Raw genomic sequence first — 17,048 nt, forward strand, 5'->3', positions numbered from 1 at the left:
GGCCAATTTGTACTCTTTCCAGCCGCCTCCCAAAGCCTGATGGAGGCTAGGAACCGCCGGCAAAGGTCTACATACATACATACATAGGTTGGCGGAAGGCACACCCGTACCCTACAACATTTTGGACAAAAAGTTCTAGTATGTCGCAAGAATCGTTGACCTGAAATTGTAACAGAAAAAATGGCCGCAACACTTTCTCATTTTCTCACGTCCGCAAGCGATTCTTCATTGTCCACCCCTTCGGATTAGATTTCGTGTTTTTACGTCGCGCGAGGAATACAAAAACACCTAAATACATCACCTTGTTTATAAGCTAAGGATCGCTCTAAAGAAAAGGACAGAAATGACAATTTATCGTGAGCGAACTGACTGAGTGTAATAACAAATCTACTACTGAAAAGACTCAAGGGGAGTAGAAAATGTAATCGACTAATGGAGCGGTTATGTTACAGTCGTCATATTTCCAACAGATAAATCACGTGCATGGTAAAGAAAAAAACTACAGTATACAAATTAGTAACTAACAAATGTGCATGGTACAGAACAGAGCCTACATTGTAGCCAAGAAACTGCTTCAGGTTGCGCAACCGAAAGCTCTGCCCAGTTGTGCTTTTCCGTGACGTCAAACATCCTGTTATAAAGTCTACATTTTGTTCCTATGATACCATCTTGGAAACGCGATACAACTTATGAGGTAATAATGACGTCTTTCTTTCCTCTTTCTTTCTCTCTCTCTCTCTGCTTTTCTTTTTCTTTCTTTTTTTCTTTCTTTCTTTCTTTCTTTCTTTCTTTCTTTCTTTCTTTCTTTCTTTCTTTCTTTCTTTCTTTCTTTCCTTCTTGCTTTCCTTCTCTTTTCTCTGTTCATTCCTGCTGTAGCTAACCACAGCGTGAGGTCATCAGTTTTTTATTCAAGTGTCTAATTTTATTTATTACTTCCTTCCATCTTAAGCTTGCTGCAGTTGTGTCTTCCTTCCTGTTAGTATCAGTTCGCCCATCTTGTGGTTTGCAGTATTAGACTGGTACGATATCCGCCGTCATTATAAGAAACTGAGAACTTGCGCGATGGAATCAGAGCTTTTCCATTGCGTCAACACATCCTGTTCTCGATGTAATTTTCCACAAGGAAACAGGTCTACATTTTGTTCCTACGATACGATATCCTTGCAAAGTGATCACGACTATGTAGCTTAATGTGTCCTAATGGCGTTTCTTTTTTTTTTCTTGCTTGAAGTTTCCTTTTTTGTCAATTTGAAAACCACCAGTCGTCAATTCTTCGTTACTTGCCATGTGACTCTGACATATCCACCCAAGTGACCCAACTATGCTGTAGCTTTCACAATAATTCGTATTCGTTGATCTTGAATACGGGCAGGGGTAGCTTTGTTGTTCCAGGGTAAATCTTGTGATTTTTTGTGTTCTTCTCAACATTCCCTCTTGTTAATATTCTCGTGCTTTCCGTCCACATTTCAGATACAATGTACTAGTCTTTCTTATATTATGTATATCTGTTTCAAAACGTAACTTCTTCAAAACGATTTTCACAACGAAACCCTTGCGCTATGAGCTAGCCATAATGGTGATGTTCGAGGGAGAACGTTATATTAACCTACCGTAGTATATGTGTAGGAAACGATAGTTAAACTATCGTTTCTGTTATCATTTTCTGTGGTTAGCTTTTAATTAGGAAACCTACAAACAATTAAAGATCGGTTAGAGGAAGCAGATAACGCTTAAAATTAGCTTTCTACTGAGTTGTGACCTTGTGTACAGGACCTCATGGACGAGTGTACTGCCGCAGCGAACAAGATTTACCAACATGGCGGACCATAGGGCCGAACCGACTCCTATAACTAGAGAGCAAAGCTTTGCGTTCAAATGAGCATATACTTCCCTGATTTCGAATGACATGCTTTCTAATCTTATACTTTAGCAGCGATTTATATTAGGACAACTAAAACTAAACAATTAAATCGAACCTGTCGTTAATAGAAGGCTAGTGGACTGTCGTTTCGTACGTGAAATAACAGATTTTTCTACGCGTATAGAGTCCTCGGTACCATTGCTGACATTCAGCGATTGCATGTGTTCATGTTGATTTGATCTCAAATGAACATTACAAACAAATTGTGCCTTACTGACGACTCAATAAATGCAGCATCTACCTCAGTCGCCAAGGAATTCAAAATCATCGTGGTAAAATTTTGTCAGGAAATAATTATCAAACTTGTGTCTCTCTGATTAGTACGAGACTATCATATTAAACATGCAGTTTAATTTAACTATGCATGTGAAAATGTATTATACAGGTGGCACAGGAAATATGTATACGTTCCACTGATGTTTTGTATCAGTCATTCAGTAAACGGCTCACATTACCTGTGTCATTTTCATCCGCCATGAAGTAAACAATTTAGACAAAGCGAATTCTTTTTCACCTGGTCATGATTGTGTATAGAACCTCGAACATCAACGGATTAGGAAGAAGTGAAAGTTTTAATTCAACGAGAAAGTAAAAGTGACTAAACCTGCTTGCCACTACGTCTTGTGAGTGTTTCTAAGAGAGCGGCAAGTGGTAGAAAAGATAATCTAATCAGGCCACTCAATCGTAATGGCCGCCTGGCCTCATGGACAAAATGGCGGCGCAAACAAGATGGCGTCGAAGGTGTGTAGAAAATATTCACACAAAAGAGTTCGAAAACCGTGTCGTTCACGTACGTAGAGCTCACTGGTCGAGAAATACACACCCGCCGTTTTACATGTATGAGCAAAGCATGTTAGTATATACATGTAGGAGGGGTCAAAAACTCAATATCATAAACCTGTATCAAGACACAATACGTTTCAGCAATACACCCCCCCCCCACCACACACACACACAACAGTCCGTAGTACCCCAGTTTATACCCAATGCTTTAAACCCATATGTGAATTCACTCAGTAGTTCTGTTTGCACAAAAAGACACGTACAGAGAAGAGTCCGCCCGATACTGGTTAACCGTCACTATCATAACATCCTTTTTGATATATGCATCAATTCTGATCATAACAGGTGGTTGATTACTGGTCATATATGGTCACATTGTGACTTACTTGTGTATGATTTATTCCAATGGACTAGTTTAACATCATATTTGAGGGTCTATTTTTATCAATGATCATGAACTCAAGTTATTGCGACCGTGAATTGTAACGGGCACAACGCATGGTAGTATACTGCAACAGCACTCTATTGATAGTAACAAAACAGGATAGGAACTACTTATTACTAAGGTAAGAATGTGATAATCAAAATGCACAGTAGACATTGTATATAGAAGTGTAAACTGCAAGTTCGTTTCTGAGATCATACGGTCGTCTATTTTACGTAGATATTCATCTATTCATCTAAGCTCGTAGAGCTTCATCTTAGCTGAGAGCTCGAGCTTATATAATTAGCTGAAGAGTTTAAGTTTAGTGGCCCCTCGTGTGTTTTTGCTCCATGAAAACAAGTAACCTAACCGGACCGATCCGGCGTGTGTCCAGCCGACCGTTAGAAAGCGGCAGGTGCACCGATGATTTACGACTTCCTATTAGTACGACACGGTCCCCTAGTCTTAGTCTCAACCAGCTTAGCTTCCGTAGCAGGCTTATAGAACTGGGGGTTTGGTGGTCTTCGGCTGTTTTCTGATTAGCTCAGTTAAAAAAACGGGGGTCACTGATTTCAACCAGGCCGGCTATGTTGTCTATATGCAATCAGAAAATAGCAAATAAAAGCGCCCAAAGACCATGAAGACCCCCAAACCCCCAGTTTTTGGCATGCTATGGAGGCTACTAACAACGTGGGTTAAAAAAAAAAAGAAGTAAAATTTAGCCAATAGGGAGAATAATTGACCTGTGGAGTTTAGCCAGCGTAGAGTTCGTTTGCCCGCGCAGAGAGGGAAATTAACCCTCTCGCGGTCTGATTCTCAATGAACAAAGCGTCCTGCAGGACGATTTTGCAGATTCTCATGGATATACCGAATTCCGTACCCGCGTAGAAAGGCCTGGTGGAGGCTACGCAGACCTAACGGGTAGGAGTTTGTGATCCTAGCAAAGATATGAGGTTTCCAGTCAACACAACATTTGGCTGCAGTGACCACAGGATAGCCGCCTCTACCAGGCTTCGAGAGCTAGAGAGAAAGAGTAGAAATCGGTCAAATAGAGACTTAACATGCCAAGGGAGTTGTACTATTTAGTTAACCAACTCCCTTGGTATGTTAACTCTCTATTTGGCCAATTTCTGCCCTTTCCAGCCGTCTGTCGAGGCTAACTAAAGGAAAACATGTATCTGAGTCATTCGGTATACGGGTTTAGTGTTATGTCCATATATGGCCAGCAGCCACCTGTTTCTTTTACCTCAATGAAAAAAGCGTCCTGCAGGATGATTTTGCAGATTCTCATGGATAAACACAGTGGTTCAAAGCAAAAGCTTATGCCCAAATATGGTCATAGCCACCACTGCAAGCACCACATTGGCAAGGCAACATGTTGTTAGTCATCCGCGCCGCACCTTTCGTCTGTTTGTCTTTTTCCTAAATGTTTGGATTGAGTAATGGTTATCTCATCGCTTCATGATAAGCTGCGGTCACATTTAGCATGCTTTGTACCTGGTACTACCTATATTAGATGTCGAAGTTCAACCATGAAGCTTAGGCCTTTGCCGGTACATTTTATTTGTTGTGTTTCTGGAATATTGCTTTTAACAGAATCCTCGAGTGCTATATTAATCTTAGATTTAAAAAAGAAGGCCGGGTAAGATACTTTGGTTGTGAAAGGCCTGGCTTTTGGTGACAGCAATTTAAATGAATGAACACAAAGAGAAGATACTTTTCTCATCAGGTTTCTTATCTTAACAGATAACAGATAGCATATTATATATATTATCGTAACAGATTATTTGTGCACTTTTATACACATATGGCAACGTCGTCTACAGTTTGTCAGAATCAGGTGGATGTCATTGGAACAAATAACTGACCCCAAACTGTCATTTTTAATTGTCTTTACCATGCAGAAGTAAATACAACGTCTACTTCCGCAACGCTGCCGTTTCAACTGATTGATAGTTTCTATCCGTAGGCGATTCCAGTTCACCTTAGTATATGTCTTTCACGTCCTGACTATATACGTTTATAAACTTCAATCATGTTACCTGTATGTTGTTACATTTTGTCTGACCCTGACCCCTCCCCTCACGACCTTAAAAACAAAAAGCGACCAGCAGGCCATTTTGAGTATTTCGTGAATAAACAGAGTCTCCAGACAAAAGAATCATCAGACTTTCTTCTACTATAATTCCTGAACAATTGTTGGTGAATTTGACTGAGTTATCTGTGGAATCTTTAATATTCGAAACTTTTTATCAAAAATTTTTGGTTGATAATTGTGAAAAGAGCAGTCAAGTAACAGGTCAGGGACTTAACCATACAAGTTTGGTAATGCCATGTGATAAGGTTGTCACATGTATATGTTAACAAAACAACACTCCAACCAGTTGGTAATAGAGCACTGGTATGTTCCTATTATTATATTAAAATATTTTTTCCTTTATTTGTCACGACTTTGTATTTGATGAATCATTGCACCTTTGAAATATATCTGAATAAAAGCGTTTTTCATTTTCAAGAAAAAAAACCCCACATGTCCCCATCCATACCATGAACGCTAAAGCGACGGTAGATTCGTGAATGTTATGGAGTTATCTCTCCAATCTTCTTCGAAACTTTTTATGAAAAATTTTTGTTATAATACAGGTCAGAGACTTATCCAGACGATTCTATCTTTCCCCACAGGTCCCCATCCATACCATGAACGCTAAAGTGACGGTAGATTCGATCTTCGAGGATGACGATGACGGTTCGAGCGAGGAGAGTCTGCCCCGTCCACCGGAAGTGGACCGAACCAACTGCGTGGTGTGCGGGGACAAGGCTTCCGGTTTTCACTACGGCGTCTACAGCTGCGAGGGATGCAAAGGTGTGTATTTTCAAAAATCCATGATTCATTATGATTCAAGATGGTTTTATTGGTTCGTAAAAACTGAATTAGTAACCAATTTACAAAACATCGACACTCAAATAGTTGCCCCTTCACCATTTAAACTGCGCATGCCCGGGGTCAAAGGTGACCTCGTTCGCTACGCTCACTCTGTGGTTATTACTGACAAACCTCAAGAAATGAATATTAATGTTCAGTTTCCCATGCCCATCCCTCTGTGTATTATTTCAGACCATGGCTGACAATATTTTGTTTTCTCTTTAGGGTTCTTCAGAAGAAGCGTAAACCGAGGCTACGTGAAAGCATGCAGATGGGGGAACAAATGCAGCATGGATCTGCACTCCAGACGGAGGTGCCCCGACTGCCGCCTCAGGTCCTGCAAGGCCGCAGGCATGAGGCCTGATTGTAAGACCCTTTCTCTTCCTCTACTACTTTGTGGAAGACTATAGCTCCAGCATACCGTTGCTCTCTAAAACCAAGCATAGGCGTGCATGTTTAAGTGGCTGTGTATCCGTTATTTTGTTTCTCTAGGTAGAGTTGTAATTTACAAAATCTTTTCAACAATGGTATAAAATACTAAAAAACATTAATGCTGAAGTGAAGTGAATTATGTATACACCATGCATTGATAGTGTCTGCATTGTGATATTGATACTGATATACAAAAGTCAGGTCACAACTGAATTTTGCAAAATGTCTGCTGATATGTATTCCTTGATGAATAATGAATATATATTGCAAAACAGGAACCATCCTCCCGACCTAGTGCTCCCAAAAGAGAAATAGTTTTGGACAATTCTTAAGCATCCGATTGTTATTGTTTTTTCTAGGTCTGCTCACCCAGGCCCAGTGCAGGTCCAAGGTAATGTGGAGGCAGCGTCAGGCATCCAAGTCATCGGGATCATCAAAAGGCGGCTCAGTCCAGTCCAGCCCGCTGTCCAGTCAGAGCGTGGCGTCCAACCACAGCGTGGAGGAACACTTCACCTTCCCCACAGTCTCCGAGATCCCGGCAGCAACAACTACAACAACCAGCAGCGGTCTGCAGCTACCAGCTACCACCCTGAGCAACAGCTTTCAGTTACCAACTACGGTCTCCAGCAGCAGCAACAGTCTCCAGTTGCCAGCTACGACCAGCAACGGTCTCCAGTTTCCTGAAGGAGGTGGTAGCACCGTCACCATGCCGTTCACTTCAGAGACCGCCGACGACAGCAGCTCGGAACAGCTGTTCGCAGAGTTGATGTCGTCGTTCGACGTCGGTTCGACCAACCCGATGTTCGCTCGTTCCGACTCCACGGGAAGCGAGGACGTCCTGTCGTTCCTGGCGCTCCTGGACAACGACTCGGAACTCTTCCCGCCAGCGGTGGCAGAACCGATTGCCGTGAACAGCGCTTCGACTTTCCAGCCTGCGGTAACAGCGGCGAGCCAGATCGCTATCGTCAACCCACTGCAGGTGGAGGACACCTCAACACACACCGAAGCATTCCCGCCGTCAGTTCACGTACAGCAAAACAGCACAGAAGATGCTGTTTCAGCAAAAGATGTGCCCACTGTACATCCCAACGATCAGGCCCCTTCAGATCACAGCATAGACAGCTTTCCTGTCAAGCCAGAGGCACCGGTAGTGTCACAGACTTTAGACAAGAGCGACACGCCCACAAAAGATGACGTTCCTGCGCTGGGACGCCAGAAAAGCTCCTCAGAAGTATGCGGAGCGAGAAAGTTGTTCAAGAGGCCGGGCCTGATGGAGCAGCTCGCACCGAACCATCAGCTGTTGATATCGGAGGTTCTGGAGTACTGGAAGGCAAACGCCGCCGTGGAGGACAAATATAACCAAAAGTGCTATGAGGTACGTGTACTAAAAACAAGTCTAAACTTCTGTTACGATGCTTTCATGATATAGTTCATCTGTGTTGGTGTTCAAAGTTAAAACTTTTGATCTAACACAAAGAATGGTTACGTTCTCACCTAGAGATTTCGCCCAGTCACTCTGGTCTTCCTCAGTAGGGTCAGTCTACTGAGGAAGACCGAGTGACTGGTCGAAAGCTTTCGATGAACCATTAGTTGTGTTGGATCAAACTTTTAAACTCTAGGATTCTTTTATGATGATGTAATCAATTATGATATTTGCACGCCAAAATTGAATCCTAATGTCCACGTTGACAAGTGTTCAAGCGTCAAGACTTACTAGTAGGTCTACAAATGAACAACAATACCTTGTGTTGTTTAGCAAAGTTAAGTATTTTTTTTTGTTGATCCAACTCAGGAGTCGATGAAGGAAGGGACTCCGGACGAGAAGCGGCTGAGGACCTTGAATGACGGAGATGCGTCCGTCAGGAGATACGTGTCCTACTGCAAGTCGCTCCGTGGCTTCAACAACCTGTCCACGGCAGACCAGATAGCTGTCATCAAGGTAAACTTATTTTTCTAGCATTGTACAAATGTATAATGATTGTTAAAACTCACTAGCCACACACACACTCTTGTAGGCTACGTTTATGAAATTGTAGTTTTGTACTAGTAGATGTCATCGTCAAGCTTTGTGCAAAGAAGATAGCGTTTTTTGTCCTCTATTGCAGGCAACTTGTTTCGAATACGGTATAATGCGAGGCACAACCTGCACGGAAGATTTCGGCTTGGAAAAGTGTCGCCAGATAGGACTGTTATGTAAGTACGGACCTTTCTTTCCATAGAAATGTTACTGTTCTGCCATTTTACCCACGGATTTAAACAAACCAGAAACATAGCAAATGCATAGTATAACCTTCACATTTTGTAGCCCAACAATCTACTGCTCATCGATACAAGAGGTCTAATAAAAAAATCCAATCAGAGACGTATTGTTTCATCGTGTTCAGACTTCCGATGGAAGTATTTCGAGTTTTTGTGACTTTCAAGTTCACCCCGTTTCCTGTGTCAGACCTATTGACCTCCCGTCTTCGTGCCTGTCAATCTTCCCCACCCATGTGCTGTCAACCTACTCTCCTAAGTCCTAACATTAGTAGAGACAGACGATCATTGGTTCCGTTTGTACAATTTCATTGCGAAATAAATGTACTTCAGCATGTCTTAAGAAAGAGTTTTAAAGACTCAATGGTAGGTTTCAGCAGTAATAGAAATCTTAACGTCCCTTGACGAGATCTTCTGTCTCGATCTTTCGTCCAGGGTACACCAAAGAGTTCAATAACTTGCTCTTCGACTGGTACATGGGGATGAAGAAGATGAAGTTGGACATGGTGACCATCAACATCCTCTGCTGTATCATCGTCCTGGCTCCTGGTAAGTTAGATGATTTATTTTGTTAGGTTTCTGTTATAGTTTTTATTATTTGTTGCCTTATGTTGGGGTCTTCCCCAGGATTGTTTGAAAAGCGCCTACTGCGACATGTACGTCTTGGTGAAATAAATGAAATTAATTTTAAATTTAAAAATTTGGAGACGGTCAGACGTTTCAGGCAGCAACCACTACCTTTCGTCAGTGACACTGGTGAGATCTCAAGATCAACGTTAACCACGGACTATGAACTGACATGTAAATTAACAGATACGTTTGTTTTCACTTTATTTGCATAGATAGTTCGTGGTTAGAAACCTGTTGATCCTGAGATCTCCCCAGTAGTGTCACTGACGAAAGGTAGTGGATGCGACCTGAAACGTCTGGCCGTTTCCATCCAGTTGCTTGAGTAACTGTTTTTTTTGGCGTATCTGGATGTCTAACCTTCATCAACTATTTACAAATTGTTTTCCAGATCGTGACAACATCAGAGACCGCGCTACGCTGGAGACAGCCCAGCAGCAGTACATAGACTGCCTGGAGGCGTACTGTAAGGTGGCGTACCCGGGCGAACCTGCGATGTTCCCCCGACTGGTTAGCAAGCTGGCCGAGGTCCGCAGCGTCGGGGCGGGCTGCGAGAGGAGCATGCGGCCCGAGTGTAAAACTATGATTAAAACACAGCCGTGTCTGTCAGAGATCTATGACTGCTAGCCGAAGATTTGTATGTGACTTCTTGTATTCCAGAAGCGTGCTTGCTCTATCGAGAACCATGCTCAGGCAAGGGCCTGGATAGTCCATGCGCGCGTATCCATAACCGTGCTTTATCCGGAACCATGATCAGGCATAATCTCCAAGCAGATCACACGATGGCAAGGCAGCATCCATTGGCCAGATGAGTGTCCAGTAGCCACCGAACGGTGGCCGGCCAATGGATACTGTCTGGCTAATGGATACTGCCTGGCCAATTTGATACTGCCTTTTGCGACCACCAAAAGATCTGCTTGGAGATTAGCTTAGGCATTGGTCTGGATAATCTATGCGTATCCAGAACCGTTCCTTGAGCTACTCTAGACGTTCTTGAATACGCAGAGACTATCAAGAACCGTGCCTGATCCTAAGCCTAACCCATTCAGACATAGAAGTAGATATACACGGTTCTGGATACGATATAACTTCTGCGAAGTACTAGTATTGTGGTTTCCTTTTGTACGATTTCTGAAAATCTAACTGCCTCTTGAATCAGTATGGTGCTAATCCTTCGATGTTGAAAGCTAGGGTCCAGGCCACCTCTTTCATTTGTCTGTATATAGAAGGTTTTCCTGTTTTGGTTCTGCGGTCGTGAACTATGTACATATTGATGGACTACTGCGGCTATTGACATGGGGTTGTAATTGTACGCAATTGCTTTGTTAGGTTGTAGCGGGTTGGCTACGTCTACCCGTTTGTCATGTATATATTGCAATGTTTGATGTTTTGGTACTAAGTGTTAAGTATGTTCTGTTACGAACTAAAGTAATTGTGTAGGTATTCAATGACATGATTCCCCCTCGTTGTTGAAAGACAGCGCTCGGCCTTTGCTACTAAGGTCCATTTGTACATATATGTATATATTGATGGTGCACCTCGTTGCACTAGGGTTAAAACTCGTTGTTCCAATAAGTATAGTAGTTCTAACAAAGTATTAAGTCACTACTAGATAACCGGAGAATGGGACATTATTTCCTTCACGAGTGTCCGAGAAACAACTATTTGTCACGTATTCTCACGTGCTTTACTTTGTCACGGAAATTTTAAGACTTAGTGTCCTTCCTAGCGCATTTGCACCTTGTGCTTTTAATATAATAGGCTAGGTCAGACGTAATTAATGTTTTATGTACAAAGAGTAATTTTTGAGACTCCTAATCTAACCTAACCTAACCTAACCCAATGCATGTTGCCGTTTCCCATTAGTCTCTGTATTAGCTTTACGCGACGTTTGTTTTTAACAGATGTTGATGATGTATAAAACACTGTGGTAAAGGGCTTTGTAAAGTACAAATACGATAGGGAATGGTGGTGTAGCCTACTAGGGGCTTTTTCTTAAAAGTGACGTTGTCGCAAAACTACCGCTGTTCTTGCTACAAACTGTGACATTATGCCACAGCGTTGAGTTTATTACCTGTTTGACACTGTTATTCCAGTAATCAATTAGCCGGTATACAATAATTCATTAGATCGTGATAGATTATACTAGAGGTAACTCATGGTGAGAGAAAAGGGCACGTTTTTGTTGTTCATGTGCATATGTGGGAATTTGAATAAATGTCTCTCAGTGCGTGTATTTGGCGTATTGTTCTGTATTTTTAGTCTATCTAGGTGGTGCTGTAGGTATGTCAGGGTTTGGGAAATATTTTGTAGGAGAAGTATATGAAAATTTTAGCTGCATTTTGATGATATTTGAGGGATTAATTTAATCATTCAGTAGCCATTGCATTTGAATTCGGTCATACAAAATGGTCAAACCAAATCTACTTCTTTGATATAAAGGTCATATCCGACATTCTATTGAACTATTTTAGCCGTAAAGTACTAAAGACGTGACCTTCACATTCCCTGTTTCGCTGACTGACCTTACAAAAACAAAATGGATGACGTAATGACAACATCGAACTAAAACAGCCGGCCAGACATAGATGGCATGTTAGTGTGACCTCCGACCCCTCTGGTAAAATATTACACCACAGGAGCAAAGTCGACTTTTCTGTCCACAGCAGCCAGAGAATTTCCCAGCGTTCCAGACGCACAGACACTGACAACAAAACAAGCTGCGATGTCATATCGTGTGATCGTGTGACGTTAGAACAGTCTACGTCAGTACAGAATATATAAAACTGCCGTTTGGGGTTGTCAGTTGTGTAAGTGGAGTTGTGTGAAAGCTTCAGGAGGCCATATTTTCACGACAGGTGAGTTTTTTTACGTAGATTTGTTTTTCGTCGTACACATTGTTGAAGCAAACACGCTGGTAAGAACATACATGTAGCTAGCAGGGTTGATATCATATTGGTTACCAAACGCGTTGTCTAGCGAGTGATTTCTGAGTTTCAAAAGATTGCCGGAGCCGAGACTTACACGTTAACCTATATTGTCTAGAATCGTGCCGCCTATCTAGTTCTATGCCTGAATGGGACTGGGCACAATTCTGGATAGTACGTACTTATGAACGAAGATTTGCCTCAGATACGGTTTTGTATAGTATGCGCGGACTATCCAGAACATCGCCTGAGCATGGTTCTGGATAAAGCACGGTTCGGGATGCAACAGGACCCGGTTGATTACATATGGTCGTAGCCTGGAGTCCAGCCTTGTTACCAGGGCGGGGTAGCAGGTCTGGGAGCGGACTACGAGAAGCTAACAAAGCTGGACTCCAGGCTAATACGGTCGTGCGATAAATTTTCTACAGCAAACCGAGGAAATATTGTCGTGGACTTGTGCAAATATTCAGCCGTATATACTAGTAATTGTGCCACCATATCTAGGCATTAGCTGCAAAGTGTAGCTATAAGGGCGTTTCCCTAGCCTTTGCTTGGAGTCCTGCTTGGTAAGATTGGCGGAGTATATACTCGATTGTCTGTACGTATGGCATTAAATGGCTTAACGTGAACGTGAGTAATTGGTTATGGTGGATTAAATACTTAAACAGAAAAAGGACTCCTCTAGTACGTTGCCACGTCATTGACAATGTCATTGACCTTTTGGAAGGTCATTCACGGAAAAATGATGCAACCAGCGATGGCGACAGAATTATGTAACCAATAAGCGAAGAGCTAACTTGCGGCGTGATATAACCTGTAAAGGACAAAGGTCTACTTCAGCTGACCACAGAGGTAGACAGTTATAGCTACGTACACGTGGGGTGGTTTTGAGTCCAGTCAGTTCTCCAGCTCCGAGGGCTAAGATTAACTAACTTCTTGTTGAAGACGATAGAAAGTATGAGGGTAGCATCTTTTCTAATTTATCTCTCTGGCAAACGGTTGAATGTATGTATGTATGCATTTATCTGTATTATCTTTTTATCTACCGTACACCATGCACCGTGCCACATGTATGTTTGGGAACTGTAGCACCTGTAAAGAAGAGGCGTGACCGTGAGATTCAAGGTTAACTTTGGTTTGCGTACTTCAGCACAATGTCCTACCGGTCTCACTGACACCTAAACAAATCCATCGCACTATTTGCACTGTGCATTATAAAAAGCACAGTCCAACAGCTACATGTAGACTGTGGCGTCAGGTGGCTACAGTGTACCAACATTTCGTAAGGAAACTTGCTGCATAATTTCGTAAGGAACTTAGCACTGGATATATACTTCTTTCCAGTAGAACTCTGCGTGTCGTACCATGAGCAAGAGGGTGTCAGTGTCCACAATCTTTGAGGAGGAGGAGTCGTTGGCCATTCCTGGGCCTCCAGACCTCGAGAGTGGAAACTGTCTCGTCTGTGGGGAAAAGGCCTCGGGGTTTCACTATGGAGTCTTCAGCTGTGAGGGATGCAAGGGTATGTTTTTATTATTATTTTTTTGTATGCGTGTGAAGTCCTTTCCTTATTCTACCATTTCATTTACATGTAGCTTTAAGTTAGTGTTTCACAACTTCTAACTGTGTACTCATCTCTCTGGAAGTTCCACGTCTAAGTTTTCTGTGCTACCAAGCCTGGAATCAGACTTTCAGTACCAAGGGCAGCCACCGTCTGCCTTCATAATCATACATCAACAGAACCTTTCGTTACATCTTTTGCGTATCAATATCTCGAATCATAAGGTAGATATTACTTGATACTTTCGGTGTGTTTGTGTGTTTGTCTCTCTCTCTCGTATCTCTCTCTCTCTCTCTCTCTCTCTCTCTCTCTCTGTGTGTGTTTGTGTTTGTGTGTGCATATATGTGTGTGCGTTTGTGTGTGTGTGTGTGTGTGTGTGTGTGTGCGTTTGTGTGTGTGTGTGTGTGTGTCTCTCTCTCTCTCTGTGTGTAAGTGCGTGCGTGCGTGCTTGAGCCATAATGCATTTTGTACCAGATCGTTATATGTCGATCCATACATTTCCAGGTTTCTTCCGGAGAAGTGTCCACAAAGGCAGCGTGAAGGTCTGTAAGTTTGGGAACAAGTGCTGCCTGGAACCCGGCACCCGGAGAAGCTGTGCGGAATGTCGGCTCAGGCTGTGCAAGGCTGCCGGCATGAGGCCTGATTGTGAGTCTACATTTTCAATGCTAATATCGTGATGGCACGCACATTACGCAATATGCATCGTTGTTGTAAAACTTCTAAAATTCTATTTGACTTTCAATGAATGTATTTGCAACGAATCGCTTACTATGGGGAATTAGGCTTGATTCAACATACTACATTAATGGAATGACTAGAAAATTTACTTGTGAAAACCCAGTTTTGCAGGCATGAAATTGCATTGAATAATTTCACTCTTATAAGCCTTAGTGACCAGAACATGGACTACTAGTATGTAATGTCTTGTGCATGCTTGTCTTGTTTTATTCAGGAGCGGGAAAAGTTTTAATATAAAGAATCTTTCAGGTCTTCTTACGGATGCTCAGCGCAGGTCCAAGTCACTGTGGCGGCAACATTACCCAGCAGGAAAATCGGCTGCCAACCCCGGATCTCATCCAGGACCTGCTCCACCCTCATCCCTCATCAACCAAGATGGCCTCATCTCATCACCAACATCCGGGACATCGCCGCCTACATCCGGGACATCATCGCCACCCGAGTGGTCAGCTGACCACATCAGCACCGCGCTGGGCATCATGGGAGACCCCGAGGCTGCCCGGATGTTCACCAAGCCGGAACTGGTGCAGCTTCTGGAGCCTCACCATCAGCAGATCATAGCGGAGATCTTGGGCTACTGGAAGAAGAACGCCGGGGAAGAACGCAAGCACATCGAGGAACTGTGCAATGTAAGTATTATAATCATAACTTATTTAACGTTCTTAGACACTGTACTATGGTGTGTTTTTCTTAATCCTACCTGTTGATTTGGACTACACTCACTGGCACAATGAGTTTTCGCGATCGAAACTTTAAAATTAAACTTTGATCAATTATATCTTAGTCATCACTTTATCAATTGCATTGTATCATTGGAAAGCATAATTGCCGTCCTTTACAAGGGTATCTAGACTCCTGTTAAACATTTACTGTAGTGTTAGCCACTTTAGCTGCGGTGCAGTTATTTTGAGTGATGGCCTTGTTTGTCACACTGTTCTAAAAACGGCAGCGCAAACGAGAACGTTACACCGTAGCTAAGCTGCATTGAACAAGTACAATGGCATTAATGGGTTGTTACACTACTTATTCTGATATTAATATCCAACTCATTGTTACATTCGGGTACGGAAGTATGGTTTTGTAGGTGGGTGATGGAAGATTGGCGGGCAGAATGGCAGGAGGTCAAAAAAGTCAGACACAGGAAAAGCGGGATAAACTTTAAGGTCACAAAATCCCACACTAAGTATACAGTAATTCGAATTCGCGGAAGTCTGAAATGTTCGATTTCTTTATCTCCAAGCACGAGCGTTGGATGCTGGCGGCCAGTGGATACAGGCGGCCAACATAAAGTCCCGTTGCGCAACGTAATTTGCCTGGAGATTATGATTTGTTGTTTTCTTTCTATAGGATACACTGGCGGGGAAGACCCTGCAGGAAAAACAGCTGAACTCCCTGAAGCACGGGGACGTCTGTATCCAGAGGTGTATCGCCTTCTGTAAGGCCATCAGGGGCTTCAAGGACCTCTCTATAGACGACCAGATCGCGGTGGTCAAGGTGCGTAGTGTGTAGTATTGTTTGCTGTAAGTCCATTATCACTTCCGGGTACGGGAGTATTGCTTTGGGTGGCTGAGCTTTGGGTTTGTGTGCCGGTGAATCTATCTGACATAAACAATACATATGATTGAGTATTGATTAAAAGATGTGGATTCGAAGACGTAGACATGATTGTTGTTTCGGGTGGCTGACCTTTGGGTTTGTGAATCTGTTTGTCCGGACAGAGTAGGTTGACAGCACGTGTGTGTGGGGAGATTTACAGGCAGAATAAAAGGAGTCCAGAAGGTCAGACACAGGAAATGCGGTAAACTTGACAGTAGGTTGACATCACGTGGGTAATGGGAAATTGACAGGCAGAAAGGTCAAATGGTCAAACACAGGAAATCGGGTGAACTTGAACGTCAAGAAAACCCAACGCAAAATACGTCCCAGAAGTCTGAAGTCTCCCTGATTTATCTTGTTGTTGCAGGGCTCCATGTTCGAGTACTCCATGATGCGTTGGACCGTCTCCTGTCAGGAGTGTGAGATCGACAACGAAGTGACCTACCGCGTGGCGAACTTAGGTACACGATCAGATGACATTTCTATAGTCATAATTTCATAGAATAGTACTTTCATAATTTATTACTGTAAGTTTAAGGGTTTATAAGGTAACAAATGAAGTACTTCACGGAGGCAGTGATGTTGGTGGTCGTGCGATGGAGGTTTCTAATGTAAGAACTATACTAAATCGAACTAAATCGAAAAAAAACTCACACAAACAATTTCAAATCTTTTCAGCCGGGTAAATTGTACGGATATGCGTCCGTGCGCGTAGGCTAGCAACAGAGTAGACTGTATTAGCAACCGTGAAAAGATAGAAACAGCCCTTAATAGCCCCTCGCCCTACCACCCCCCCTTCCCTAAGCTGACCCCCCCCGAATTCCCCCACGTGACCCCNCCTGATGCGGTGTTGTACGTGTGAT

General features: G+C 42.9%; 1 pseudogene; it reads left to right on the plus strand.

Annotated features, from left to right (window-relative positions):
* The first annotated feature begins 2,650 nt into the window (after positions 1-2,650).
* LOC109471371 overlaps positions 2,651-17,048 on the plus strand; it is a 15,974-nt pseudogene continuing 1,576 nt past the window's right edge.

The sequence above is a fragment of the Branchiostoma belcheri genome, unplaced genomic scaffold (assembly GCF_001625305.1).
Source record: "Branchiostoma belcheri isolate BF01 breed outbred unplaced genomic scaffold, Haploidv18h27 scaffold25, whole genome shotgun sequence".
Lineage (NCBI taxonomy): Eukaryota > Metazoa > Chordata > Leptocardii > Amphioxiformes > Branchiostomatidae > Branchiostoma > Branchiostoma belcheri.